At 46.4% G+C, this 25,774-nt stretch overlaps 1 long non-coding RNA gene across 1 annotated transcript; it reads right to left on the bottom strand.

Moving 5' to 3' along the window:
- Positions 1-3,664: 3,664 nt before the first annotated feature.
- LOC121029093 (uncharacterized) lies at positions 3,665-11,647 on the bottom strand. Its single transcript, XR_005789578.1, has 3 exons — positions 11,553-11,647; positions 10,099-10,275; positions 3,665-3,823 (listed from the first exon to the last, which is right to left on the bottom strand). It is a non-coding gene; the product is annotated as an uncharacterized LOC121029093 (long non-coding RNA).
- Positions 11,648-25,774: the final 14,127 nt, after the last annotated feature.

The following is a 25,774-nucleotide window of genomic DNA, read 5'->3' as shown; positions in this document are numbered from 1 at the left end:
AATTTAGGCCAAAGTTAATTTTATTTTTGTCTATGTATACCACGTGCTCCAACATCATGTGTTGAAAAGACCATTTTTCCTCTACTGGATTATCTTCACACTTTGGTCAAAAATCAATCAGGCACATTTGTGTAGATCCATTTCTGGGCTCTCTATTTTGTATCACTGGTCTGTGTCTTGCTATCCACTAATACTACACAATCTTGATTACTGTATCTGTGCAGCCAGACTTCACAGGTAGAGTGATTCTTCCCACTTTATTATTTTGTTTGTTTGTTTCATTTTTTTTTTCAAAATTGTTTTAGCTATCCTAGGTCCTTTTTTTTACATATAAATTTTAGGATAAACTTGTGTGTATCTACAAAACATCTTGCTGAGAATTTGATAAGAATTGTATTAAACCTATAGATAGATCACTTCAGAGAGAATTGACATCTTTACCATGGTGAGTCTTCCAGTGCACAAATATGGGATCTCTCTCCATTTACTTGGGTCTTCTGTGATTTCCATCGTCAGCATTTTGTAATTTTCAGCATACAGATCCTTTACCTGTTTTGTTGGATTTATACTGAGGTATCTCGTTTTCTTTGGAGCAATTATAAATGGTACTGTATTTTCAAGTTTGGTTTTCACATGCTTATTGTTTATAAATAAAAAAATGCTATTGATTTTTGTGTGTTCCCCCTTATACTCTGCAACCTTACTGAACCCACTTATCCAAGGTATAAAAAATGTCTTTGGATTCTCTATGTGGACTCATGTCACTTGCAGATAAGGATGGTCTTATCATTTCTATTCCAATGTACATGTCTTTTATTTCTGTCAAGATTTAATTTGAAAGTTCTATAATTGTGTTTGCAAATATGTTGACTTGTTTGAAGAATCACTGGATGCAACTCCTGTTTTTATTTTATCTTCAAAAAATATTTATTTATTTATCGAGAGAGAGAGAGAGAGAGAGAGAGAGAGAATGATCAGGGGAAGGGCAGAGAGAAGAGAGAGAGAGAGAATCCCAAACAGGCTCTGCACTGTCAGCCCAGAGCCTGAGGTGGGGCTTGATCTCATGAACCATGAGCCGAAATCAAGATTTGGACATTCAGCCAACTGAGCCACCTAGCGCCCTGCAACTCCTGTTTTTATATGGACACGTTTACTGTCTATGTTAGAAACATAGACCTATGTGAAGGCCTACAGTTTTGAAGCATTTAAATTTAGTGAAATATTCAAAAGCTTCAGAGATAATTTATTTAATCAATTTTGTCTCAGAAAAATATTTGTTGAAGACAGGTAAACATTAGGGGCGCCTGGGTGGCGCAGTCGGTTAAGCGTCTGACTTCAGCCAGGTCACGATCTCGCGGTCCGTGGGTTCGAGCCCCGCGTCGGGCTCTGGGCTGATGGCTCGGAGCCTGGAGCCTGTTTCCGATTCTGTGTCTCCCTCTCTCTCTGCCCCTCGCCCGTTCATGCTCTGTCTCTCTCTGTCCCAAAAATAAATAAAAAACCTTGAAAAAAAAAAATACAGGTAAGCATTAGAGATAAAACAAAACATATTTGAAAATATTTGTGGGTGATATTATGCATTTTAATTTCAAAAAATAAAATTCCAGCATTTAGCAGATGCACTCTAATCTTCCCCAATATTTCAGCACCTCTAGAGAGTTTATTTTCACAATTAAAACTATGATGACCAGCAGAGGAGTCAATTGAGCTATCCATTCCAAGTTCGTTATCATAATATACGACTTTGATTGCAGGCTAAATATTGGAAATAATATCATATTGAAATAAATACATTTTTTTCCTGAAAAATAGAGCAACAGATAACAGTTAAGAAACTGGTTAACAGCTGTGAATATATAACAAACAATTATTCTCTTTGTTTTTTTTCAACGTTCAATTGTCAATATAAAGTTTTTATTCTGCTTTCATGTAAATGGGTTTGATTTTTTTTTTTAGAAAAGACGTCATTTTAACAAGTTTCAGTAGAACAATTTTAGGCCCACCAATTTAATAGAAGTCAACATTGGTAAATATATACTTCAAAAAGTTACAGAAATTTAACTATTTTTGACATCTCCTCTTACTCTAAAAAAGAGTGCTGAAGTGGACATTACATTGCAGTGACTACCTTTAGTATGACTCAACTTTGAAATTACAGATACTTTCAGCATTTTGACATTCTAACATAGCACCGCTAATACAGGTACAAGGGTAAAGGATTATCTGGTGAGAAAGTGGGATGGATGGTCAGGGTAGTCCCAGTGAGGAGAAATTAAGGGCCACACACATCAGAGGGATCAGGCCTGGGGGTTGTGCTCTGAAGAGCTGAAACCTTTTGCACTTGTAACAGAGAGGTATGCTATGGCAACACAATGGCGCTGTTGGTTAGGGAGAAGCAGCCTTGTGCAGAACTGTGATCCAAGATTAGAAATCTAAAGGCAATGGGAAACAAGTTCATTGGATTGGGTGAAGATGCTGGGGGTGGGGAGAGTGTCCCCAAATCGGTTTCTGGGTTTTTCTCTTTAGTAACAGTGGTGACACTAAGTGGTTATGTATGCTTCCCCAGTGCACCTCCAGGGAAGAAAAATCTGACGCTGACCAGCTCCCTTGATGCCCCATGATTGTTAGCCATTGTATACAAAGATGGGGCCACCAGCTATCAGCCCGGGAGTGTTCTTCCAAGAATGTATTTAAGAATCCTCTGTCCCTGTGTCTAACCAAAGCGAGGATAGGGCAGATGCCACTTGCACTGAAGGCACTAGCTTAGAGGAAAATAGACACAGGGATGTTGAAACAAAAAAAACCCTATTACTCGAATTCTATTTAGTAGACTGGGAAGGTGCATCGGTTTCCTAGGGCTGCTGTATGAAAGGACCACAAACTGGGTGGTTTAACACAACAGAAATGTACTCTCTCACAGTTCTGGAGGCCCAAACTCTAAAGACAGAGCATTGACAGGGCTGTGTCTTCTACTAAGCCTCTTCAGGAGGAGGGGCCTTCCTTGCCTTTTCTGGTGCCCAGAAGTTCCTAACATTCCTTCGCTTATGGCGAACCACTGCTTCTGATTTCACACAGCTTTCTTCCCTCTGTCTCCTTTCCTTCTTATAGGGACACCAGTCATATTGAATTAAGGGCCCACCCTACTCCAGGATGCTTCATCTTAAGATACATCTTAATTAAATCTACAAAGACCAATATTCGAATAAGGTCACATTCACAGGTACCAGGGGTTGATACTCCAGCATACCTTTTTGGGGGACAGAATTCAATTCAGAACAGGGGTGTTAACAACTCTAGTCAAAGGTTTTGAAGAGACATAGTCAGTGAAGGGAAAAATAAAGTGTTACACTCAGATTATGGGAAACTTTAGAAACTGTAGAGAAGCAGGCATGTAAACTCAATACAAAGAGAAATTTGAAATATCAGAAAAAAAAGTTTGGTGAATTTGTGTTGGCCAGAAGCATTTCAATAGAATAATCTCTTCAGAGCTCTTAGTGGAACCAATCATAAGACAAAGTTTCTCATTTCCGGAAAAGATTTTGAATACGTACACTCTACTGTTAGCAAGGAATATGACCAAAGCCCAGTTAAGACACAAATGACACTATGTGCTCATGTGTGCCATTTGAAATACTTAATACTATTACTGACCCCAGAGAAAATTAAATGCAAGCCCAGTCATATCTCCACAGAATCAGGAACCTGGTGGTCTTTGCTTCAGGAAATTTCCCTAGGAGCCATGAAGCAGTTCATATAAATATGCTGACATCTTTCAACAGCTGGAAGTACTCATTCTGGGTGTTAACACAGCGGGGAACAATCAGAACTGGAAGAAGAATAAGTGATTGGCATGCTGGCACACTGCTGTAAGAATTGCAGTGGGGAACAATTACAGCGCTCAAAGAACCCTTCACAATCGGATAGGAAGGGAATTATGTCAGTGCTGAAAGATTTCACAGCTGTACTCCCAAACAAACCTGGAAATGCACATTATAGGTACTGGAAACAAAGGAACCTATTATTTTGCCTTCTTTTAGGTAAGTGGTAAAGTACTGGGAGGTGGCAGAAAAGATAATTCTAAAGGGCAATTTAGCCTCCTGTCAGCACCTGGTTCTTGCTAGTTGTCATTTCCAAATGTATAACTACCTATCCACAACAGCCGGGTGAGGCTTTGTGTAGAAGGTTCGAATGAACTCAGTCTGATAATTCTGTCTCTGTGCCCAGAATGGTTATTTTACTATGTTTATTTAGGGCTCAGAAAATTTCTGGCATCAGTTTGTAGTAAGACTTTTTGGTATACGATTGGAGGAATAATTAAAAAAAAAATCTGACTTGGGAATAGTAGGTGGGCAGAACAAATTCGATCCCTCGATTTAAGAAAGCTCCTAGGATCATTGTGAATTTAAGTAACCTGATTTCCCGCTTCACTTCCCTCCTCCGCATGCAGATGGTGCACAGATGCGTTCATCTTGTTTGGGTTGCTAAGCCCTTGTCTCTCACCTCTTGACCACACTTCCTGTTTGGCTGTGTGATGCGAGTTTGGGACCCTGCAAATCACCTTTCTCCTTTGCGGCTGGCTCTTTCCTAGGTTCTGCCACTAGGGGGCACTCGAGGGAGACTGGAAAGCTAGAGCTTGACTCCTAATTAGAGTCTGGTTCTTTGGACTATGATCCCAGTAACTGTGTGTTCACCCCAGCCAGTGGTAGTTGGTTCCAGGTCTTTCTGTACTGTCAGAACTAGCCTCACCACACTCTCTCAGAGCCACCAGCCCAGACAGCCGGTGCCCTTTCTTCAGATGTCCAAGTCCTCATCCAAGTGATCAAGTACCAGCAGCCAACGGGCAGCAGTCCCTGCTCAGAGCTGCAGAGGGACCGGCACCCCATCTGAGCTTCTAGTAACCCCAATAACCTTCTCCAGCCCAAAGGGTGCCGTTGTGGCACACCCCCTTTGCCTTTCCTGCTCTCCGGTATCTGTCAGCCAATCCCTTAAGCTCAGTTCTTTCTGCTAATAAGCTGGTGCTGCCTTTTCCTTACCAGACCTTGACTAAAAGGCACCTACATGTTAATGCAATTTCTCTCTATACTGTTTACTTAACCATTATACAGTAAAACCTTGGTTTGTGATCATAATTCGTTCTGGAAACATGCTTATAATCCAAAACACTCGTATATCAAAGCAAATTCCAATAACTATTGGCTCAGTTGTGATCACGTGACATTCAGTGTCACACACTACTCGTGTTGCAAGACGTTGCTTGTTTACCAAGTTAAAATTTATTAGAAATGTTTGCTTGTCTTGCAGAACACTCGCAGAACAAGTTACTCACAATCCAAGGTTTTACTGTATTTGATGTGTCTGTAGGTCATTTACTGGTGTGTATAGTTATAAGAAATAGATGTATGAAGGAGCTCCCAGGTGGCTCAGGTGGTTAAACGTCTGACTTTGGCTCAGGTCATGATCATGCAATTCATGAGTTCGAGCCCTGCATCGGGCTCTGTGCTGACAGCTCAGAGCCTGGAACCTGTTTAGGATTCTGTGTCTCCCTCTCTCTGTCCCTCCCCACCCCCACACTCACACTTTGTCTCTGTCTCTCTCTCTCAAAAACAAACGTTAAAAAATGTTTTTAAAAAAGAAATAGATGTATACATCAGGGTTTGCTTGGAGCTTAAGTGCATCATCAGCCAGGCTTCTTAGCCTGTGTGTCAGATCTCTCACCTGAGATAATACTTTAGACTGTTCAGATACCGCCTGACTTGAGATCTCCTCCTAGCAGGCTGTCCATCAGTCATTAGCCCAGTCATTACATGATCACATTGCCTGCCTCAATGGCACAGCCACTTTTTAGATTATGGCTTTGAAGCACATAGACTATCTTTGATAACTTGGCTGCCCATTCCAAAACTCAATGAATTGTTATCTTGACATAGCTGCAGTTAAATATTTGAGACACAAAGGAAGTGGACATATTAATCTAGATTGGGGAGAAACTTCCACGATCAAAGAAAAGGTGCTTTACTAACCGATAACCAGGGTAGATCAGTCCTTGAATAAACATGACGCTGTGGGAGATTTACTCCTCATTTAGCGATAGCCAGACTATTCTGTGATTTAACCCAGAAAGGAAAACCAGATAGAGTATAGGAAGCTTTGAAGCAAGAACACCTTAGGAGCCTCTTCTAGTGACTTGTAAGATGCAAATTCAGCACCCGCACGCCCTCACACAGATGCATGTGAGACAGCCAGTGAGCTATTTGAGTAGGAAGTTTTTACTCACAGAAAGAACTCATGTCAGCTCTGGGAGCTTGAATCAAAACAAATCTTTAAAAAAAAAATACATATATATATATATTTAATTCTGTCTTTTTTGGGGGGTGTTAATGTTTGTTTATTTATTTATTTATTTATTTATTTATTTATTTATTTTTGAGACAGAGAGTGGGGGAAAGGCAGAGAGAGAGGGAGACAGAAGATCCAAAGCAGGCTCTGTGCTGACAGCAGAGAGCCTAACTGAACTCATGAACCATGAGATCATGACCTAAGCTGAAGTTGGATGCTTAACCAATTGAGCCACCTGGTCACCCCAAAACAAACCCTATAAACGTGAACAATAAATCACACATAAACTTGGATTGAGCCTATGTGAAAACCACTGACAGATTCTTAGAGACTGCAAGTTTCTGTATTGAAGAGAGAACAAACCAGAATAGAACAGGGGGAACTCCAATGTTAAATAGGTCTTATACAGACAGCAGATGCTGTACTCAAAAAAGTTCATGGTTAAAAAAAGGGAAGGGGTACATGTGGTCATCAGATGTGAGAATTTCATAGTTGTTTGAAGCATGAGGTATGGTGCCTCTAGAGTTCCAAAAAAGCTCAAGCACACAGAGGCAAATTTATCTGCAGCCACTTGAAACACAGGACATTTTACTTGTAGACAGACCAGATTTGCAATAATTCAAGAATTATATCCGAATGGTATAATTCATTCCTCCTCTTGGACTTCTGGCTCAGTCATGTTTACTCAGCAACAATAGATGCGTCCATAACCTTTCTACTCTGTTTTCCATCACGGGAACCAGGCTGCCTCTCTGATCAAGGTCAAAGGTAAGAGAGTGAATTTGAATAGTGAACACTAAACCAAAGGACTCCTGCACTCCCATGAACTCTTTTGACTTTGGAATGGTGCACTCCCCTGCCCACCGAGACTTTTCTGGATCACACCTTTCATTGCCTCAGATAACTGAAAGCTCCCCGGTCTTTCTATTCCCACCTCTGTCTTCACCACAGGGAGAACAGAAAATTACTCCATCTGATCCTGTGAGTCCAAACCCCACTCCAGAGCCCTCGTTGCCAAGCTTGTCACGCACAATTTGTCCCCAACCACGTATGCCCCTTGAAAGATGCTCTCAGTTTGCAAAAGGTCTATAGAACCTGTCCTGTGGCCTCTCCATCCTGTCAGGGATGTGCACAGTCGCTTCAATATCCTGTTGATGATCTGTTCAGTATCTTCTGCAGCTGTCTTCCCTGCTGCCACAGGTGAAGCCATGACTCTGACCTTGACAGATGCCTTCCACACCTCCGAGATGGCAAACCCTAAGCTCCTCCTCTGACCCACTGCCCTCTCCTTCCACACAATCTCAGTTTGACACTGAGCCACTCTTGAGCTCTAAGCTACCCTCATCACAACTTGGCCCTTCCCAGAATCCTCTTCCAGCTTCAGGAAGCCCTTATTCTTCTTGCACCCATAACCCATCTCCACTGGGCCACTTCACTTTTGACAGCATAGTAATTCTCTCACCTTTTTAGAGGTTTGGCCCCGGATTTGCCAAACTTGACCCCTGGTCAAAGAGAGCCATCAATCTTCTGGACACCTTCCTAGCTAGAAATCCCAATACCTGACATTTTCTGAGCATTCCCCTTTCAGCCTGAAGACCCCCATCTTGCTGCTGGTGTCTGATTCCTTTAAACCCTCTGCATGAGGCTGCAGTCATTATACTGAGCTACAAATTTGCTTTGGGCACTTAGAGCTGGTTTACTAACCTATTCCTCACTCTTCTTTGCCCATCCCTGCTTCAATTGTCTTCAAGCCCAGAATCTCCCCTAGTCAGCCTGCCCTCCATCCAGAGTTGCAAAGCCAACTCTGCCATCAGAGCTAATATCAAATCACCTCCAACCTCTTCACGGTTGGCAACTTAATGCCTTTTTAAATTTCCCAATTAATAATCTTGACTTCCCAGTTCTCCAACTTGAAGGACTCTGTACTCCCCTCCACCCTCCCTCTGTCTCCAAGAAAAAGAGCCCCTTCCTTCCAGCCAACTTGGGTTCAAAACATATATCCGCAGCTTCCTTCCATCTTGGAACTATGTCACAAAAGTAGGGGCCACTTTGTCATCTGTCACTCACTGACCTTGCAGACTAACATGGTATAGGTCCCACGCCTGTGTAACTACGGTTGGCATAAGTCTGTTACAGATCCATATTTACAACAGACCTTTGACCTAAGGATGCCCCAAGTAGGAGCTGAAATAGTTCTGCCTGCCCTACCCCACTCAATGTTTTGGCAACAAACAAGGGAGGGAGGCTGCTCCTGTGAAAAATCCCCAGTCGCCCTTCAGTGGCAGATCATCAGGAACTGCACTGTCACCTGGGGCTGAGGCCACGCCCCGTCCCCCGTCTCTGGTGCCTCAAATCTTGGCAGGAAACACAGCTTCCAGTTCCAGCTCTGGGAAGCATTTACAGGGCAGGTGCATGCTGCCTTGGCTTTCCTTAACATGTTGGCTGCCTGGTCCCTTTCCCCCATATCACAGGAGCCACTCTGGGACCTCAGATCCCTGGCAGGGACCTTGACCTTTGGACAACCCCTGCAAGTCAGTACCTAGATCAGGGATTGGCAAATGTTTTAGGCTTCCAGGAGCAAAAATGAGGAAATTATACAGGAACTTACAAAGCAGGGGAAATTGCTACCTCACCCTGCCTTGTCTGCCTGGGGCAGGCCATCTGGGAGTGGCACACCTCGTGCCCAGCTGCCACCAGCTGGAGTCAGCTGGAGACATTCTCAAGAAGGGAAGCACAGGTCCAAGCAGGAGTGGCTGACGGTTCTGGTGGGCAGGGTTCTGGGCGTCACTGGACAAAGAGGGAAAGGGAGACCTGCCAGCTCACATCACCTTGGATTTACTTACTCAAGGGGACTGACTGTCATCTGCTCCCTTTCCTCACATCACATGGACACTATCGGTGCCTGAGACCCTTGGCTGGGGAGCTCATACCTCTGGTGCCTACTCCAGAGCTCACCACGGTGGCCTGGTTTTTTCTCACACTGCTCCCTGCATCACTGTGACACAGCAGGGCCTCAGCTCCAGGACCCTGGGATCTTATTTATGGAGTCATCAGAGAAGAGGCATCAGAAAAGTTGCCAGAGAAGAGTTATGGCATCACCCGGCTTTTGTCACATGGTACCACTAGGCTGCCCAGCCCCCTTTCCCCACTCCCCTGTTTCAGACCTTGGCAGGTGGCCTGGGCCCATCATGCCAACCTCCAAACCACTAAGACGCAAATCACAGTCTTGCTTTGGCTCTTTTTAGAGTAGACTGACTACTTTATCCACTATATCCCCAGGGTTACCCCAAAGCCTCCACCTTAGCAGTGGACTAGCCTCCAGTAAAAGCCCAGTAGTCCTAAGAAAGTGGTCCCCACATTGCCTTGGTTCTTCTTAGAGGTGCTTGGTTGCCCAACCCCCCACTCACCCCACCTCCCTGACATCACTGGAACCACACCAATGCCTTGGACTCTTGGCAAGGGACCCGGATGGCTGCAGCCAGCCCCCCCGCGACAAGCCATTAGAGCTTCACTGCAGTATAAATGGCTATTGAGCACCCTTGAAGGGTTCAAGTTGAAAAGGGCTGTTAATTTACACACCAGATTTCAAAGTCTTAGTCCTAAAAGAGATGTAAAATATCTCACTGATATTGTTATCTTGATCACATGTTGAAAGGACAGTATTTGGGATATATTGGGCTAAATAAAATATGTTACGATTAATTTCACCTGATTCCTTTTACTTTTTAAAGATGCAGTTACTAGACAATGTAAAATTATATGTACCTCACACAGGCAGGCCTGCGTCACTCTTATCATTGTGAAACTTCTTGCACATCACTGTGGCCACATTAGGAAGTCCACCCTGGCCAGGGATCTGGCCCTTTGGTGCCAGCCCCACAGTGATGAAAGACATCTCTATATTGCTCTGGTTCTTAGAGTGTGTTGACTGCTGGACCTCAGCTTGCCAGATTAGGAAATAAAAATGCAAGATTCCCAGTTACACTTGAATTTCAAATACAGAACAAATAGTATCTTATTATAAGCACGTTCCAAGTCCTTATTTGTTGTTTATCTGGAATTCGAATGCGGCATTCTGTGTTTTATCTGTCAACCCAATGAGTCAGTTATCTGCCAACCCCACATTTTCCCTGTGTCTTCCTCATCTCTGGGGTCACACTGGTGACTCAGCCCTCAGAAAGGGGCTTGGATTGTGGGTTCCAGTCACAAAAGCCCTTACAAAGTAGTCACCACATTGCCTTGGAAAATCTTAAGAGTATCCTGGATGCCCGGGCCCTGGCCCCTGGGGCCATGCCAGTACCTCAGACGTTTCACAGAGGTTCTGGGACTCTGGGGCCTACCCTAGAGTTTTTGTTCTTCCTTTGTGTGCATTGGCTGATCTGATGGACCCATTTCACTGTGTCAACACTAAAACCTTTACACTGACTTGATTCTTCTTAACGTATATGACCTAGATTTTGCCACACATTACCAGGTCACGTGAATCCTTAGCCCTTTGATGAGGAGCCTGGACCACTGGTGTAAGCTACAGAAACCATTGGCCTAGTCTTGGCATTGCCTTTGAAGCCTTCAGTGTGTATTGTAGGCTGGTCTTCACATTCCCCACTACACAGCAGTGTATGCCCCATAATCCATTAGACAGTGGGCAGTGTATTATCCTGGTCCCCCTTATGGTGAACTGGCTGTCTAAACCGTCTCCCCACACACTGCTAGGTTCATGGTGCATTATACCCTTGACAGGTGGCCAGGTCACTCTGGATCCCCAAGTATGTGGCTCATGCAGCACACATCCTTCTTTATGCGTGAGGAGGCAGGGTGGGGCCTGCCTTCAGAAGGGGTTGCACATGGGTCCCGGCCATCCCAGGGGTCTCCTACTTGTTTCTGGTTGAGCCCTTCTTTCCTTCCCACTCCTGACTTCTCTGCTAGTGAACAGTGGGCTCCACCACAGGCTCCAGAGATAAACCCCTAGCCCAGCTGACCAAGCTGGTTGGTCTCATAAGCCTTTGCATGGCCTACTTCTTGGTTTTTCTGCCCTACTCTTGGTAATTGTTTTTATTGCTTGGGGTTTTCCAGTCTCACTTCTAGTTTCTCCTTTGAATCTGTGATTTATTGATGTTAAATGAGAGAGGGCACCAGGAGAGTGGGTACTGCACTGAACCTCTCATGGAAAATGGTCATAGCTCAGCCACTAAAGCACCATGCAGATGTGGAAAAGTTACCTCAACCTTCAGCCTCAGTTTCCTTCCCAAAAATGACACGGCGTGTCTGTTTGTGCTTTTTTGAGGAAGAGGATGTTGTCTAAGTTCTCTGGAGATTTTAGAATGCTCTCTGACATACTTATGGTTCCATGTCCACTTTTTGCCTTCTGGTTCTGTTGTAGAAACAAGGACAGCCCCAAAGAAATGGTTGTGTGCTAGGAGGGAGAGAAGACCACCTACAAATTCAAGACACATTTCTAAAATGTATTATTTTATTTCTGAGAGAGAGAGAGGCAGAGAGAGAGAGGGAGACACAGAATCCGAAGCAGGCTCTAGGCTCTGAGCTGTCAGTACACACTGAGAACGACACAGCTTAAACCCGTGAACTGTGAGATCATTACCTGAGCTGAAATCGGATGCAGAACCGATTGAGCCCCCCAGGTGCCTCTCAAGACATATTTTTAAACTCCATCTGTAATTGCTTTGGGAATAGAAGTTAGAGTGGCGCCCTCTGCCTGACTTTCTTATGCCTGGCACAGACCCCTACCTAACCAGATGACTTTGCTTCTATTGCTGCCCTGAATCTCCTTGTCCCAAATCTCAGCTGTAATCTAAAGAGTTTTCTATTTGCCACCAGCATCGAAGCCAACACTTCAAAGTGGCAAGAGTCCTTCAGCTTCGCCTGCAGCCTTTAGAAGACCCTGGATGTTTTGTTTTTGCCCAAGGAGTTTGCCCAGTCAACTGGGCTCCTTTAAAAGATTTAATGGTGTTTTGTGTGTTATCACTGTGACTTGGTGGTGTGAGCTCAAAAGAGCAGGTTAAGATCACCTTTCAGCCAGGAACTTTTGGTGGGCCTGCACTGGAGGGACAGACACAAGATATCGGGGCAGATGCGGAAGGAGGGTGCTGTCATTCATGTGCTGGCTCCCTGGCCTCTGCTCTCTGTGTGAGGGACTGATGGCCGTCTGCCTTTCTGAGCAGAGCCTTGTTCTGTCACCAGTGACTTGGTATCTGTGGCCTAGTGGGAAAACCTCCCTATAAGTTATTGTAGTTCTAATAAGTGGGTATTTTTATCCCTGAAAGGAATAAACCCAGGTATCAGAACACTGGTGCTGGGGGAGATCTGGGGCCATGGATGGATTTGCAGGGCTCTTACACCAGTCGTGGGAAAACAGAGTTAGGTAAGGGATACTGAAACTGTCCATGATGGTTGTAAGTGCTAGTTGCTGACTTTTTACAGCCAGCCTGGGGTCTGTAGCAGAGAGATCTGGAAATTTCTAAAACTTTCTGAGATCCTCTGTTGGTGCAATCTAGAACAAAGTATTCTCTGGGGCCACAGAGGATGCCAGCTGTCCCCTGTACCTCCCCACTTCCTTTTCTTCTCAGAGCCATGAAGAACAAGACCAGCTTGACAGGAGGATAGTGAACATCCTGGAAACTTCAACAGGGACCCCAGTTCAGGGTATGGCAACTCTGGTCTGTCTTGGGTCTCTAGAGCTCTGTGTTCTCCAAGAAGGTCAGAGTGATGGACAGTCACTTCCCACCATGGATCCTCTGGGCCTGGGGCTTGAGCCAGTGAACGCTGGGCTGGGTGGTGTACAGGCATGAGAATTCCTTCTTGAGTAGCTCCCTTCACTAGGAGAATTCTGAAATTAAATGCGCTTGTCATTTGTAATGCAATTAATACCACTTGGCACAGATAGGGACCAGGGGATGCCAGCAGCAGATAAGGAAGGCTGCACGGAAGAACCTTGCTTGCTCTGGGATTCCATGAGCCTAATCCTGTTATTATTGTTAATATGTGTAATTTAAAATATCAATGATGCATATCAATAATGAGAATTTGGTTTGTCTTTTCTAAATATACGGGTCACACATCTAAAGCATTCTGAAGTTTACAAAGCAGAACTGTTGGAACCCCAGCAAAAATGCACTGACTTTTACAGTTTTATGGTTGAGACAACCAGCTCTCAATGCCAGTTTCCAGGCCTGGCCTCCAGAGCCAGCAGGTGGTGGGGCAGGTAGCGTCCAAGGGATTGCCTGAGCTCTGGGATGGGGACCCTTTCTGGGCCCTGCTCTGACAAGTTAACTGTGTGATCCTGTGTGAAGAGTCATGTCCCATACCTCTCTACCTTCCCAGATCCCACCCCCATCTATCCGACAAATACCAGGTGACAGCTACCTCCCCATGGGTGCACCTGGGGCTCTGTGACCCTCTGATCATGCCTCCCCAATTTTTCCTGGAGTGTAGGTCCCCAAAGCCACAGGGACTCTTCACTCTGAGTGGATAAGCCACCAGAAAGTTGAAAAAAACTGGGCCCTGGGAACCAAGACATTTTTCAATCTTTTGGGGTAAATTGTAAGAACCCTAAGGACACTATTATGGACTGAATGGCTCTTCCAAAACCCATACACTGAAACCCTAATCCCCAGTGTGATGGCATTAGGTGGTGGGTCTCACGGAGAGAATTAGGTTCCGATGTGATCAAGTGTGGGGTCCCATGGTAGGGTTAGTTAGTGTCCTTACAAGAAGAGGAAGAGGGGCGCCTGGGTGGCTCAGTCGGTTAAGTGTCCGACCTCAACTCAGGTCATGATCTCATAGTCTGTGAGTTTAAGCCCTGTGTCAAGCTCTGTGCTGCCAGCTCAGAGCCTGGAGCCTGCTTCAGATTCTGAGTCTCCCTCTTTCTCTCTCTGCCCTCCCCTGCTCACACTCTGTCTTTGTCTCTCTCTCAAAAATAAATAAACATTAAAAATTTGTTTTTAAATAAACGAAGAGGAAGAGACTAGAGCTCTCTCTCCACACTCTGAGGACACAGCAAGAAGGCGGCCATCAGTAAACCAGGAAGAGGGTCTTTACCAGAACCCACCCATGCTGGCATCCTGATCTCAGACTCACAGCCTTCCAGAACTGTGAGAAACATGCTTGCTGGTTAGGCCACCTACTCTATGGTATCTTGTCATTACAGCCCAGACTGACTAAGGCAGGGACAATGCCTGCACATTGAAAATCTTACTTCCCAGCAACTTGGGGGCAGGGTGTTAGGCACCTAACAAGCTCTGGGTAAATAAACCTTCTTTTGTCCCAAGGGATGTAGCCTTCTAAATCTCACTGCTCACATGTCAGGCCTTTGACACAACACCCAGAAAACTTCTTGCATTTCTAATCTCCTGTGTTCCCTGCAGGTAATTGCACAGAAAATTCATGCTGCAAGGGGAATTACAAGGAATTATACATCTCCTTTCACCTTACTAGGCTTTCGTTTTGACAGAGAAGCGGCCATGATTTTAGGATGGTGGACGGGGGGCAGGAGGTAGACAGACTACACAGCTGGGCTCTACACTTTCCTCAACTCACTCAAAAATCAAGATGGTACCTACCTAAGCTTCTCCCCAACAGATGCTCAGAGCCTAGGGCTGCAGTGGCTGTCAGAGTTCTGTCCATGCAGCCTCTGTGAGGAGGCTGTGATCTAGAGGTGAGCCATGTTCAGCTCAATGACATAAAGCTGGGTCAAGCTGACCTGGAATGTTAACCACCTAGGGCTCTTAACGCTGCCTCGTGGCTGAGAAACACCCACTCTTTCTTAGAATAATGGTCAGTATGGATTGGAAGGTGGAAGGATAGGGCAGGACATCCATGGAGCTTCTTTGCAACAGCAGGGGTAGAAACTGAGGTTATTTATACATACTAAGAACATTTTATGAGCTCTCAAATGGGGAAACGAGGCCTGATTGTTGGACCAACATGTGAAACGAGGCCTCTGAGAAGTTGTATCTGCAAGGTCATCTTATCCGGTTTGGCATCTCCAGGAGGCCAGGTGTGATAGAAGGGAATCATGAGTCACAGATGTCCTGCCCTACCCATCCTGTCCGCATCCCTATCCAAAGTGTCCCCAGACTGTTGGTCTGTTATAGGGAGGATAAGTGTGAACAAGGGGGTTGAGAGACGTCGGTGATGTCAGAAAAGTAACAGTTCTGGGAACTTTCAGGAAGGCATATAGGAGAAATGTGGGTATACAACAAAAATAGCAGTCAATAATAATAATAATAATAATAACAATAGCAGCTCCCTTCTATGGTGACCACTGACCATGTGCTGTCTTATTGGATCCTCATTAAAACCTTGTGAGTTTGATGTCATCACCCCCATTTTATAGATGAAGATACTAATGTTCAGAGAGGCTGTCACTGACCTGAGGCCTCTCAGCAAGTGGATGGCAAGACCAGGGTTCCAACACAGACCTCCATGTCCCCTCCAAGTTATAGCTTTTCCACTGTGGTAGAGTAAAAACAAAGCATAGATTTTTATATCAGACAGGTCCTAATTACTGTATGCCAGCCATGTGACCTTGCGCAGGTGACTTTCTGTGCTTCCGTTCTGTCTTCTGTAAAATGAGAATTATAAGAAGATTGGGTGAGACAAGGCTTAAAAAGCACTGAGTATAGTTCCTGGTTGATTTTATTACACACATAGGTGTGCAATGAATCCATGCTGCTGTTACTCTTGTTTCTATTTTTTTTAAGTTTATTTATTTATTCTGAGAGAAAGAGAGAGATCATGTGTGTGAGTCGGGGAAGGACAGAGAAAGAGGGAACGAGAGAATCCCAAGCAGGCTCCACACTGAGAGCTCATAGTCCAATGTGGGGCTTGAACTCAGGAACCCATGTGATCATGACCTGAGCCAAGATCAAGAGTTGGATGCTTAACTGACTAAGCCACCCAGGCACCCCTACTCTTATTTCTAAACCTTCATTATACTAGGCATCTGTGGCTTTGGTCAACCATGTGTTATCTGAAAATCTGTGTGTCCTCACCGGTGGCAAGGATAGATCTCTCTTTCCCCAGTGGACTTCCCAAGTCCTCCCCTCTCATCAAACAGTACCAGTGCTATGGACTGAATTGCGTCCCCTCTACATTTTTAACTTGAAGCCTGAACCCCCAATGTGGCTGTAGTTGGAGACAGAGTTTGTAGGAGGTAATTAAGAGGAAATGATGTTCTAAGAGTGGGGGCCCTAATCCAATGGGATTGGTGGCCTTAAAAGAAGTGAAAGAGACACCAGAGCTCTCTCTGCCACATGAGGACATTGTGAGTAGGTAGCTGTCTCCAAACCAGGAAGAGAACTCTCATCGGAAATCTATCATTCTGAATGGGACCGCTCTTGCACTGTTGGTGGGAATGCTAACTGGTGCAGCCACTTTGGAAAACAGTGTGGAGGTTCCTCAAAAAAAAAAAAATAGAACTACCCTACGAACCAGGACTAGCACTACTAGGAATTTATCCAAAGGATACAGGAGTGCTAATTCATAGGGGCACAGGTACCCCAATGTTTACAGCAGCACTTTCAACAATAGCCAAATGGGAAGAGCCTAAATGTCCATCAACTGATGAATGGATAAAGAAGATATGGTTTATATATACAATGGAATACTACTTGGCAATGAGAAAGAATCAAATCCTGCCATTTGTAGCAATGTGGATGAAACTGGAGGGTATTATGCTAAGTGAAATAAGTTAGACAGGTATCATATGTTTCACTCATATGTATGATTTGAGAAACTTAACAGAACACCATAGGGGAAGGGAAAGGGGAAAAAAGTTACAGAGAGGGAGGGAGGCAAACCATAAGAGACACTTAAATACAGAGAACAAACTGAGGGTGGATGGGGGGGTGGGGGAGAGGAGAAAATGGGTGATGGGCATTGAGGAGGGCACTTGTTGGGATGAGCACTGGGTGTTGCATGTAAGCGATGCATCACAGGAATCTACCTCCAAAACGAAGAGCATACTGTATACACTGTATGTTAGCCAACTTGACAATAAATTATATTAAAAAAAAAAAAAAAGAAAGAAAGAAATCTATCCTGCTGGATCTTGATTTGAGACTTCCCAGCCTCCAGGACTGTGAGAAACAAATCCCTGCTGTTTAAACAATGTATGGTATTTTGTTTTCACATTCCAAGCTGACCAATGTGGAGAATTGCTACACAAGCCAGAGCCCTGGGTGTTTTTCTAGATACTTCTAGATACTCCTGGTCCCGCATCATCCAATACCATATTTTATCAATTCTACCTCTAAGACATTTCTCAAATCTCACTTCCCTTGTTTCCATGAGGCACCGTTATTATGGAATTTTTAAAGATCTAGAACAAGAGAGGAAAAAAAAGAGAAACCAATATACCCACTAGCAGCCTCAACAATTGTTAGCACATGATGACTGTTAATTCATCTATGGTTTACCCACTCCCCCATTCCAGATTGTTTTGAAACAAAGCCCAGATATCATATAGTTTTACCTAGATATCAGTATATTTCTATAAAAGATAAGGACTCCTTTTAAAAACTATGACCATCTTACCAGTATCACATCTAATTTTTTCAATAATCCATTAAAATATCCAGTCAGCATGTATATTTCCATAACTGGCCAGGGACAAAAAAAAAAAAAAATTCTTATACATGGTTTGAATTGGGATTCAAGTAAGATCCATAGGTTGTGATTGGCTGACATGCCTTTTAAGTCTCTCTCTTTTTCAAATGTTTATTTTTGAAGAGACAGAGAAACAGAGTGAGCAGGGGAGGGAAAAAGAGAGGGGAACAGAGGATCTGAATCGGGCTCCATGCTGACAGCCTGATGCAGGACTCGAACTCACAAACCTCAAGATCATGACCTGAGTCCAAGTCTGATGGTTAATGGATTGAGCCACCCAGGCGCCCCTAAATCTTTTACTTTATATGGTCTCCTGCATCTTTTTACTTTCCCCCTTTCTGGTGTGCTGATTCCTTCTGAACGCATCTCTTCTTCTGGCTCATCACTCTGCCTTCTTGGTGCCTCTGGAAAACCGATCTCCCTCACTGGGGCCTCCGTGCCAGCTGTGGGCCTCTGTCTGGAACATTCCCTCTCAGTGCTTGCGTGGCTGGCTACTCTTTTTCCAGGTCCCCTCCTGAGCAGCTCTTCCTTGGTGAAAACTGCCCGGGGCCTCTCTCTGCTAATAGAGCCCCTGAGCTCCCACACTTCTGGGCCCTTCATGTTTCTGCACACTTATTTAGGATCTGCCTTTACCACCAGCTTGCAAATTCTACAAGGTCAGTAGTAAATCTCACTCACAATTTAGCTTCTAGCACAGGGGTTGGGACACAGTAAATGCTCAATAAAAATGAAAAGTGCCCGGGTTGGGGGAAGTAAGCTTGTATGCAAAGAAGAGAGAAATGGAAAGGCATGAATTCCAGTTCTTTGCAGTTTTGGGGGAAGAATTTTCTCTGCCCTTGTCCCTCTGGTGGTAGCAAGGAGGAGCTGGTGAAGAACAAGACCAGTGGCAGCCAGGCCACAGTGCTGGCTTCTGATGTTTGGCGTTATCTTAGGGTCTTGGTTTGAGGTCCCCTAAAAGCTAATGCTGAGATGTAGATTTGAGTGAATGTAGTTTATTTCGAGGTGAAGGACTCTCCAGGAGAATAGGGGGTGAGAAATACTAATAGAGGTGGGAAATACTAATAAGGGGGCTGTCGTCAAGTCAGCTCCCCCAGGGGTGAGAGGGGCTTAGTTCCATGGTTGTGTTCCGGGACCCCTGCCTTGGAGTCTCCCAGCCTGCGGGCAGGGGGAGGGGGTGCGGGGGAGGAGCCAGCGTATTTATCCACCCATGCCCCTTAGTCATGGGCTGACAGCTGCTTTCAGGTGACATTCCCAGGGACTTCTGGCCTAACGGCAGCTGGCAAAGTGGGCTCCAGCAGGTAGAAAAGGCCCTCAGGTGAAGGATACGCTCTCGGGGGTAAAGTCAGGGAACACGAGCAGAGCACAGACAGCACCCGGCACACCAGAGACACCTGTTACCCCCACAGAATCTGGCCCTGGGCACTGCAAGAATTACCCAGACACTGTGCCTTCCCCATACCACAGACAGACATCCTGACAGAGGCCAGACCGACGGCCATGGTAAAGACTGAAGGATGAATTCCACCTCCAGCGGCAAAGAGGGTCTGGTACCTGTGCTGGGAATCAGGTCAGGAGAGTCCACCTGTCACTTCCACTTGTTCCGGGTGACACCCCGGGTGGGTTAAGGTCTCTGCTAAATGACAGAGGGGACGTTGGGCAGATGATGAAGGCCGTTTGCACAGGCTGCACCTCTCAGAGCACTCTCTGAGCATCTCTGTTCCCACCTGGTAACTGTTCGGGGAGGTGGGTGGGAAGAACCGATTGCCCTCATTTTAGAGATGAGGAAAGCATGTGGAAGGCGAGGGGACTGTGCCAGGGCCCATCCCCCACGGCGGAGAGGCGGGCCTGACCCTGACCCCCAGGCGTCTTTCTCAGGGATGAGCATTTGCATGAGTGAAGCTTGAAGCTCTGCTGTCGGAAGGTAAATGGCTACAGGGAGGGGCACAAAGATCCCAGTGAGAATTCTGTGGCAGCTTTTCCAAAGCAGTGGGACAGACGACGTTCTTAGGAGCAGCCACAAGATGGCAGAGGGACTGCACACAGCTCCTCTCTGGTTTCCTTGGGGCCTGGGGGAAGGGGACCAAGGTTGAAAGTTTGCTTAACATACCTTGAGACCGAGGGTGGCTCCTGAAAGGTTGGCAGGGAGTAAAGGAGAAAACGCAGAAAGAAACAAGAATATGGAAATTCTGCCAATTACTGTGTGACCATAGGCCAGTTTCTTGTCCTCTCTGGGCCTCAGGCTCCTCTGCTGTAAGATGGGGGTTTGGCCTAAAGCACAATATTGCAGTCTTCCAGTTCTCTCATTGAAGGAGGCACTTTGGGAGCTGAAGCCGTCTGTGGCTCAGACTCTGGTTCCCGCAAAGCTGGAGGCTGGGGAGAGGGTCACAGGTGGTCCAGGAGGACTGGACAGCAGTGGTCTAACTGATGGTTTCAGAGCTGGGTGAGGAGGGGACAAGAAGATGTTGGAAGATACAGAACAGAATGTGGGGGGCAAAGAATCAGACATTTAGAGGTGTCTCCCTGGGCATAATTCTCAGTTGAAAGCTCCAGCTGAGCCATCTTTTCTTTGTGCCCCCCTCCAGACTCTTCCCAATTACACAGTTCATACCTCGTCAGCCCGTTTATTATCTTAAAAATTTTTTTAAATATTTATTTATTTTTGAGAGAGAGAGAGAGAGAGAGACAGAGACAGAGTGTGAGCAAGGAGGGGCAGAGAGAGAGGGAGACACAGAATCCGAAGCAGGCTCCAGGCTCTGAGCTGTTAGCACAGAGCCCGACACGGGGCTTGAACTCGTGAACCATGAGATTATGACCTGAGCCGAAGTTGGTTGCTTAACCTGCTGAGTCCCCCAGCACCCCCTGTTTATTTTCTTCACAGCTGCTATTGCTCATTTCTGCCTCTACCTCCTGGAATGTATGCTCACGAGGGCACAGACTCTGTTTTCTTGCTAATTCTGAGTCCTTGGTTTAGAACACTCCCTGGAATATAGTGGCTGCTCAATAAATAGCTGCTGAATGAATGTATACATGAATGGTAATGTAGACAAAGCCCTGGACCAGAAATCAGAGACCTAAGGTCTCTCCATCTCTGCCCCAAACATGCTGTGTGATTTTGGGGAAACCTCTTCCCCTCTCTGGGCTGTGCTTCCCTCACCCTTAAAATGAGATGTTTGGGTTCCATGATCAAGTGTCTTAGAGACTCCAGACAGTAAATCCTCCCCTCCCGGATCTCAAGTCCCAGGATTCGATCAATTCAATCGCTCCCCTATCGTGGTTTATTTGCCCCTCAAGGACCAGCTGCAAACTGATGGAGGAAGACCTTGGAAGGCAAGCATGGATTCATTGAACAAACATTCCTGGAAGGAACGACTTTGCATGAGGCTCAACTCTCAGTGCTGAGAGTATGGTGCAGGCCGAGCCCAGAGCATATGCTGGCCTTGCTTGGCCTTCACAGTTTAGTGGGCAAAGGTAAGACATCCTGGCTCTTCTCTCTTCAGTCCTAAAGGTGGGAACGGCCATGTTCTAGAGGAAGAAAATTATCTAGGCTCAAAGTCATCAAACAAGAAGACTTCTAATAATAGGAAGATGGGGCCTATCTATGGGAATAGCGCCCCCAGAGAAGGTACCAGCTCTAGTAAAAATAATGGGCTGTGTGAACCAGAGTTTCAGCACCGCTGTTGTGGCTGTTTGGGCCTGGTCCCTGGGAAATCCAGCCTGGTCTGTCCGTGTTCTCTCCAGTTCTGCCCCAGCCTGGAAGCCTGTCTTACCCCATCTGCCCATCTCATGAGAACATACTGACCCTGTATTCCTTCCCTTCAGTGCCTTGCTTTGTGTTGTGAGATTAATATGAGTAGAGAAAGCAGAACCAAGAAGGTTAAGGAACTTATGGCTTACCTTCCCCAAATAAGAAGTTGAATTTACTTGCCACAAAAGTCCCACAGAAGTAACCCTAATGGTAGAATTTTGGGCCACTGACAAGTTAGGTTTGGGGAGAAAAGGTAGGAAGTCTTGCCTCCTAGAGTCAGTTGCCGGTGATGACTCCAGCCTCTCCTGTCCTGGGGTCTAAGCACACGGGTGTCAAAGCCTCTCGAGAACCTTGCCATTCAAGGTGCAGTCAGAAGCCACTGCATCAGCACCATCTGGAAACTTGTTAGAAATGCAGGGTCTCAGCCCCTCCCAGAGCTGCAGAACCAGATTCTTCAGCTGGACAGGATCCCCAGTGATTGCATGCACCCAGGGTCTGAGGACCACTGGGCTGCAATCCCCCCTTGGTCCCCAAGAAGGACGCCACTGGCAGCCCAGCTCTATGTCTGCCCATCTCTGCATCATCTGCAGGGACCATCTATTTACTCATTAGGAGGCAGGAGAAGGAAAGGGCTGGGGATTCTGGAAAAGTAAGAAGGTTGTTAGCGTAATGAGCCACAACAGCTCCCTGAAAGAGCCTCCCTTGTGAGACAGGGTGGGCTGGCTAATGGGGAGCCCTCCTTAGAGTTAGAAGCTCCCTTTTCATCCGGTCTGGTGTTTATTCACAAAGGAAACCAGGCCATGAAACAGCATTTACAATGTTCCTCTATAAAAGCTCTATAATCTGTGTGCAGACCCCTTCCCTTTACCGCTTCAGAGCCACACTGCACCCTTCTCTACCAGCCCAAGGGACTGCCCTGTCTGGATGGGATCACCCAGCTCCCTGCCTCTGGTTTCTGGGGGATCCAGGCAACGGGAAGCCCCAGTAAGGGATAGGAGAGCAGTGGGACAATAACATGGGCTCATGCTCTCCCACGGTGGCCCCCCAACAGACCTTTTCTTTCCAGGTTCTGGTAGCTGCCCCTGCCCAGCCCCCTCCTTCCTGTCTGGGGGTGTAAGCAGCGCCTGCTGTGGCCAGCCCAGGGGGTTGGTTGCCTTGCCTGGGTTCTGTCCTTAAGCCCTGCCTGCACCTTTTTAAACAGGGCCTTACTCTTCAAATCACCCAGTTTGAATGAGCCATCTGATCCCAAACTTATTTAGCGCGCCTGAGAAAAGACTGGAAGGAAACAAACTGAGGCAGGTCACTGCCCCCCCCCCTTTCCCTTCCTGCAATCACCTGTTGGATTCTGAATTTTCAGTGATTCCGTTTTCGTTTTCTTCACTCCCCACGTGCACTTGAGGACTTGAGAAGCTGTGGGAGCTAATTTCATTTCTAAACATTTGTCTCCTCCCACTCTGCAAGCAGAGAAGGGGCCACAGCTCGGCAGGAAGGCCCACACTGGGAGGGTGTTTCAGTCGACAACGTGCTCTCTTCCCCTCACTGTGACCTGTGTGTCCTGTCCCGGCTCAGGGGGCACTGGCAGCGGATGCTAGAGTTATCCACCCTCTGTGCCTTACTCTTTCTGAAAGTGAGACCCTCTGGAAGGTCTTGGAGTAGGGACGCCCCCGGGACTGTTGACCAGTCCATCACACCTCTCTGTCCCTGGCTCCAGCCATGCTGGCTCCTCCCTGCTATTTCTTTAACACCAGGTACATGTCTTCCCTTCCCTCTGGTTGACTCTGGATACCCAGAGGGCTTGTCTACCCCTCCCTGCCTTCAGATTTCTGGTCACATATCACCTTCATCCCATTGTCCTGACCATCCTAGGTAACATAGCCCTCTCTCCCCCTGCCGTGTTTGTTAACAGACCTCAACACCAACAGACGCCTTAGCTGTTTATAAACTCCACAGGGCAGGCTTTGCGTCTGTTTTGCTCGTCACTGTATCCCCAGCACCGAGAAGGCACTCACTGAAGTTTTGTTTAGTGAATGAACGAATGCTCTCTTACGGTCACCTTGGGAAGTCAGCATTGCACAAGACGGCTGTCCCAAACATCCACCAGCATTCAGGACACACCTGTCCCCTTCCAGGGTCAGCACGGCATGACAGGTGACCTGTATGTGTCAGCCACTTCAGGTGGCTTCAGTCAGAGCTGTGCTTACAGCCAGACACAGGCTTTTCTTCCTGCCCACCCCACCCCTGCACCCCTGTCCCTGTCCCTGTATGTCTCAGGAAGCCTTGGGAACTGAGGAGCTTTGTGGGATGTTTAATCTCTGTAAGTGCCTTTTTCAGCCCTACTTTGTGCTTCTGCTCTAGGAGCTACAGTGTGTCCCCAAGCCAGGCACAAATGTCTAATACCTGTTAAGAAAGATCTCACCCCCTGTGAGGAACCCTAGGAACCACTGCGGGAAGCTCCCACTTTCTCTGATGGTCAGGGACCCAGGCTAGTCTTTTCCTTCTATAGCCACCAAAGCTTCACAGACATTGAGAATGCCAACCCTCTTTGGGTGCGGGGGTCACCTGCAGAAAGAATACCATCTATAGGAAGGTTAAATCCTGATACAGGCTTCTCTGCATGGTTTCAGCTCAGGCCACTCATATCCTAATGAGTTAGAGTCCTGGGTTCTAATGGCCTGTCCATGAACCATCTATGTGGCTTTGGACAAATCATTTCCTTCTCTGGGTCTTGGTTTCTGCATTTCTTAGGGACCTTCAGGCCCTAATAGTTTATGATTCTATTGGTCTACAACTTGACTACAGAACCCAGATTTGAACAGATCAGGAAATAAACCAGACTTGGGGATTTCCTATAAATCTGGGTCTCTGCCATCATCTCTTCTAATTTAGGTGACATCTCCCTCTGGGTCCTTTTCCAGGATGTTCTCTCTCCTGGTTTTCTGTCCCTGTCCCCTGTCAGATCTCCCCTTTTTTTTGTACCTGCTGGTCCCTTTGTCCTCAACACCCACCCTTCCTTGCTCTGCTGGATTCGGTAGCAGAGGCTGCCGATGTCTGCCCGCCTGCCTCCAATCCTAGCCTTTCTGTGCACACAGTACAAAGTACTGTGACACTTGTGCCTCTGTGCCTGAGGGCTGTCGCTTAATCTCCTCTGTCACTGTTGGTGTCTGCATTGCCACGATGGGGAAGGAATTGCTCTCTTTGGTGATTGATAGGAGTTGATTAATGAGTAGCCCCAATATCTGCCCTTTGGGGGGTAATTCTGGGGCCAGTGTTCTTCCACAGGACTGAGCATGATTCACCTACGCTTTTTGAGAACACACTTTTTTTTTTTTCAACGTTTATTTACTTTTGGGACAGAGAGAGACAGAGCATGAACGGGGGAGGGGCAGAGAGAGAGGGAGACACAGAATGGGAAACAGGCCCCAGGCTCCGAGCCATCAGCCCAGAGCCCGACGCAGGGCTCGAACTCACGGACCGCGAGATCGTGACCTGGCTGAAGTCGGACGCTTAACCGACTGCGCCACCCAGGCGCCCCGAGAACACACGTTTTATTGACTGCCTTCCCTTCCCTGTCTCACTTCCCCATTCCCTACTCATTTTGGGGACCACTTCCCAAATAAACCATTTTCACTCCAATCCATCCATCCTTGAGGGCTGAGGTCAGTGGTCACTTTCCATTTGAAACTCCCCTGACTCCCTCAAGTTAGCTGTTCACGTTTTGGCCTTTTGTCTCTGTATCCACCCTCTTGGTGGGATTAAAAGGACCCATTGTAGGGTCTAGTGGTGTCCCACTAGTGTGAAGTCTCTCCAAGGCCAGGGACCCATGTCTGATTTCCTTTTGCACTTGTAGCCAGAGTGGAGGATGTCCCACACAGGAATGTATGTGCTTCCTAGATTCTTCTAGTCCTCCTGGCTCTCTTGCCTTTCCAGCAAGCTTCCTGCTGCCTTTGCAAAGAATTCAACCAGTTTCAGGTTTTTATTCCTCTACTTTCACCCCTAGATAACTGTGGGTTTAGCTTGTCTTCGTCCACAGCTGTACTTCTTTATAAATGCCCTGCAAGCCCATCAATAATT

This window comes from Herpailurus yagouaroundi, unplaced genomic scaffold (assembly GCF_014898765.1).
Source record: "Herpailurus yagouaroundi ecotype Mexico unplaced genomic scaffold, PumYag 139, whole genome shotgun sequence".
Classification (NCBI taxonomy): domain Eukaryota; kingdom Metazoa; phylum Chordata; class Mammalia; order Carnivora; family Felidae; genus Herpailurus; species Herpailurus yagouaroundi.
This window is presented reverse-complemented; position numbering and strand designations above follow the sequence as displayed.